The sequence below is a fragment of the Athene noctua genome, unplaced genomic scaffold (assembly GCF_965140245.1).
Source record: "Athene noctua unplaced genomic scaffold, bAthNoc1.hap1.1 HAP1_HAP1_scaffold_511, whole genome shotgun sequence".
Lineage (NCBI taxonomy): Eukaryota > Metazoa > Chordata > Aves > Strigiformes > Strigidae > Athene > Athene noctua.
This window is the reverse complement of record NW_027437965.1, coordinates 17,501-22,500: the sequence shown is the minus strand read 5'-3', so window position 1 is coordinate 22,500 and position 5,000 is coordinate 17,501.

Genomic DNA, 5,000 nt, shown 5'->3' with positions numbered 1-5,000 from the left:
TGCCTGGGGCTGCCCGCGCGCGCACGCGTATACGGCCGCCCCCCCATCCCGCCAAAGCCGCCCCACCCGCCACGTGCTTCTCCGTGAGACCGGCGGCGCCCCCCCAACACCGCCGCTTGGCCCGCGACGAGCCCGCCCCCCCCCCCCCCCCCCCCAACCCTCCCGCCACCAGGTTCACCGTGACACCGGCCGCCCCCCCCACCCCCCAGCCCACCCACCCCCCCCCGCCACCCCCCGCCCCATCCCACCCCCCCACCCCCCGCCCCCGCCACCCCCGGGGTTCGCGAGGAGACCGGCCGCCCCCTACCTCCGGCCCGCTTTCCACCAGCAGCAGCACATTGGCCGCTCCAGGGAAGGAAGGCGGGAGACCTTAGGACCCAGCGGCGTCGCCGCCGCCGCCTCCGTGCCGGGGGGCCCGGAGGGGCCTCCCGCCGGCGGCGGCGATGATGGGTGGCGCGTGTTTTGGACGCTGAGCCCCCGCAGCTGCCGAGTCCCTGCCGCGCCGTGCCCGCGGCCCGGCTCCCCGCCTTCCTCAGTCGGTCGCTCGGCCGCCCGCCCTCCTGCCCGCCTGCTCCGTTCCCGCCCCGGGTTGAAAGCCAAACGAACGCCGAAGGGGTGGGAGGGAGAGCAGCGACGGGGCGGGGGTGTGTGTGTAACAACAGAAACCGCTCCCCACCAACACCACCCCCCCACCACCCCCCCCCCCCCCCCGCCCCCCCACCGCCGCAACGAGCTCTGTCGACCCCCCTGCCGACCCCCCCCCAACCCCCACCCCTCCCGCCACCAGGTCCACCGTGACACCGGCCGCCCCCTGCCACCCCCGGGGTTCGCGAGGAGACCGGCCGCCCCCTACCTCCGGCCCGCTTTCCACCAGCAGCAGCACATTGGCCGCTCCAGGGAAGGAAGGCGGGAGACCTTAGGACCCAGCGGCGTCGCCGCCGCCGCCTCCGTGCCGGGGGGCCCGGAGGGGCCTCCCGCCGGCGGCGGCGATGATGGGTGGCGCGTGTTTTGGACGCTGAGCCCCCGCAGCTGCCGAGTCCCTGCCGCGCCGTGCCCGCGGCCCGGCTCCCCGCCTTCCTCAGTCGGTCGCTCGGCCGCCCGCCCTCCTGCCCGCCTGCTCCGTTCCCGCCGCGGGTTGAAAGCCAAACGAACGCCGAAGGGGTGGGAGGGAGAGCAGCGAGGGCGGGTGGTGGTGGTGGTGGTGGTGTAACAGAAACCGCCCCCGATCCCCCACCCCCCAGCCGTAGTGCTCCGCGGCGCCGAGGAGGCTGCGGTCGGTTGGCGGCCGCACCCACCGCCCTGCAGCTCCGGAGTTGCAGCGGTGGGGCGGGGACCAACGGCTCTTCGGGCGCGCGGGCGACGGTGGGGGTCGGGGGGCTGGGGGGGGTGGGGGGCTGGGGGTGTCTGTGTGTGTGCGCGTGCGTGTGTCTGTGTCTGTGTGTGCGTGTGTGTGTGTGTGTGCGCGCGCCTGTGTCTCTCTCTCTCGCGCGCGCGCTCTCTCTCTCTCTCTCTCTCTCTGTGTCTCTGCGTGTGTGTCCGAGCGCGTGTGTGTCGCGGCGGGGGGGGGGGGGGGGGGGGGGGAACAAACAACAAAACAACAATCCGAACAACACACACACACACACACACACACACGCGCACACACCCCCCATTCCCACACATAAAGCCCGGGAGCCCCCTTCCCACCCCCCCACCCCAACCCCGTCGAAAAAAACCTAAACGCGAATGCCAGCGAGCGCCTGGCAACGCCGGGACCCGGACCCGGACCCGGACCCGGACCCGGACCCGGACCCGGTGAAGGGCGCCCGGTGCCCACGCCTCTGCGGCACAGCGAAAGGCGGGGGGAAAGAAACAAAATAAAAACACACACACGCACCCCCCCCCACACCCCCCCTCCCCCGAGACTAAAGCTAAACCCACGCTGCGAAACCAACAGCTGAAGCCGAGGACCGCCCGGCAGCGCCGGGACCCCGACCCGGCGAAAAGCGCCCGGTTCCCGATGCGAACTCGCTCCAGCGAGACGGGCGTCTCCGTTGGGGGTGAGGTGCGGGGAACGTCGCCGCTTCTGCCGGGTCCCCTGGCAGCCGCGGGAAGCGGGGGGGGGGAGTGGCGGGCGGCGCCGTGCGGCGCGGAGTGGCGCGGCGCAGAGGGGCTGACTGGCGGCCGAGGGGGCGGGCAGCGAATGATGCCAGCGACTGCATGGCAGCCAACGGGTCGGGGCGGGGGGGTGGGGGGGCTGGTGCTGCGTGCACATGAGAGCGCGGCGGGGCGCGGGGGTGCGGGGGTGCGTTAAGAAAAAAAATTTCCCTTTTCATTTATTTTTTTTCGGATTTCATTGGCATCTATCGAAACAAAAATGTCTCGCACGACGCGGCCGCCAGGTCTACCCGCCTCCGGGGCGTGAAGCGGCCGACAGGTCTGCCCGCCTCCGGGGCGTGAGGCGGCCGTCAGGTCTACCCGCCTCCGCGGCGTGAGGCGGCCGTCAGGTCTACCCGCCTCCGCGGCGTGTGGCGGCCGTCAGGTCTACCCGCCTCCGGGGCGTGTGGCGGCCGTCAGGTCTACCCGCCTCCGGGGCGTGAGGCGGCCGTCAGGTCTACCCGCCTCCGGGGCGTGAGGCGGCCGTCAGGTCTACCCGCCTCCGGGGCGTGAGGCGGCCGTCAGGTCTACCCGCCTCCGGGGCGTGAGGCGGCCGTCAGGTCTACCCGCCTCCGCGGCGTGAGGCGGCCGTCAGGTCTACCCGCCTCCGGGGCGTGAGGCGGCCGTCAGGTCTACCCGCCTCCGGGGCGTGAGGCGGCCGTCAGGTCTACCCGCCTCCGGGGCGTGTGGCGGCCGTCAGGTCTACCCGCCTCCGGGGCGTGAGGCGGCCGTCAGGTCTACCCGCCTCCGGGGCGCGACGCGGCCGTCAGGTCTACCCGCCTCCGGGGCGTGAGGCGGCCGTCAGGTCTACCCGCCTCCGGGGCGTGAGGCGGCCGTCAGGTCTACCCGCCTCCGCGGCGTGAGGCGGCCGTCAGGTCTACCCGCCTCCGGGGCGTGAGGCGGCCGTCAGGTCTACCCGCCTCCGGGGCGTGAGGCGGCCGTCAGGTCTACCCGCCTCCGGGGCGTGTGGCGGCCGTCAGGTCTACCCGCCTCCGGGGCGTGAGGCGGCCGTCAGGTCTACCCGCCTCCGGGGCGCGACGCGGCCGTCAGGTCTACCCGCCTCCGGGGCGTGTGGCGGCCGTCAGGTCTACCCGCCTCCGGGGCGTGAGGCGGCCGTCAGGTCTACCCGCCTCCGGGGCGTGAGGCGGCCGTCAGGTCTACCCGCCTCCGGGGCGTGAGGCGGCCGTCAGGTCTACCCGCCTCCGGGGCGTGAGGCGGCCGTCAGGTCTACCCGCTTCCGCGGCGTGAGGCGGCCGTCAGGTCTACCCGCCTCCGGGGCGTGTGGCGGCCGTCAGGTCTACCCGCCTCCGCGGCGTGTGGCGGCCGTCAGGTCTACCCGCCTCCGGGGCGTGAGGCGGCCGTCAGGTCTACCCGCCTCCGGGGCGTGAGGCGGCCGTCAGGTCTACCCACCTCCGAGGCGACCGGCGGTGGCCGCTAGGTGTACCCGGCTCCACGTTGCCGGCGGCCGGCTCAGCGTCCGTCGAAAGGGCTGCCAGGTCTACCCGGCTCCGTCGGGACTTAGAGCGCGGGCAGACCTGTTGGCTCCGGCAGTTCCTCCAAGGGGTCGCTGTTTCGCGCTGCCTCCAGTTAGGTCATCGTAAGAGTCGGCGTCTCTGCAGCGCCTCCCCCGCTGGCAGGCAGACACTGCCTTTAAGCGCCCCTTTCCGGCGCGGACCCATATTCTCCTTATATAGGGGCACGAGGCGTCTCTGCTCCAGACAAGCGCCACCGAGCGAGGGCACGCGGCTTAGCCGGCCAAGTGGAATGCTGGGCGGCCGCAGACGGTGGTTTCCCCCGGGGAATTGGGCACGGTTCTCAAGCCGGTGCTCTGTCAGGCGAGCGTGCACGGAACCGAGAGCACCCAGAGAGATGCCGAACGGCACGAAGCCGGGCGGCGTTGGGGCGGTCGCTGCCGAGTGGTGAGAAAAGGACGGGCAGAGGTGCACGGGAGAGGCCGAAGACCGGTGGCCGGAGGCGGCTGGCGGCACTTGAACGCTGGATACTGGGGGGGGGAGCCGAGCTGTGAGACTACCGTGGGTGGTTACCCCCGTCCCCCCCCCGGTCCCCCGAGAGCCCGATGATGGCGGAGGGGGGGAGCGCCGGTATGTGTGTTGACACAGCGGTGCTCCGTACGGTTCCAGCCCGTCGGGGGCTGTTGCCCAGCTCCTTGAGGGGGCCTTGGGGATGGGACGAGAGGTGGCGGCGGCGGCACCTGCTCCCTTTGTTTGCCGGCCTTAAGCCGGAGCCCGTGGCATGGGCACGCCACGGTTTTGGCTGGTCGCGGTGGCCGGCAGCTTGGATGCAGACGGCCCGGGGGGGGTGTGTCTCGAGCCACCGGTGGGTGGCCCCCCCCCCCCGGCCCCCCGAGAGCCCGACGATGGTAAGGCGAGAGGCGGCGGCGCCTCCCTGGTTCTTGGTTTACTCCTTTCGTTGCCGGTATCGTATGCCATACGTGCGGGGCGGCCTGTGGTGTCCGGCCGGCTCTCGGCGTCCCTGGTTTCTACCGGCCGGGCTCGGTGAAGGGAGGTCTGCACGGTGCTGTGAGCGAAGGCTAGTCGACTCCTCGGGTCCTTTGCTCTCTCGGCCCTAAGCCGGAGCCCGTGACATGGGCACAGCACGGTACGTTTTTGGCCGCCGGTGTTGGCTGGCAGCCGGGTGCAGATGGCCGTGGTGGGGTGTCTCGAGCCTTCAGCGGCTACCCCCCCCCACCACTCTGGTCCCCTGAGAAGCTGGATGATGGTAAGGCGAGGCGGCGGCGCCTCGGTCCTCTTTTCCGCTTTCTTTTTTTCCTGGTGCAGATGCCATACGTGGGGCGGCCTGCGGTGTCCGGTCTGCTCCTGGCGTCCCTGGTTTGTACCAGCCGG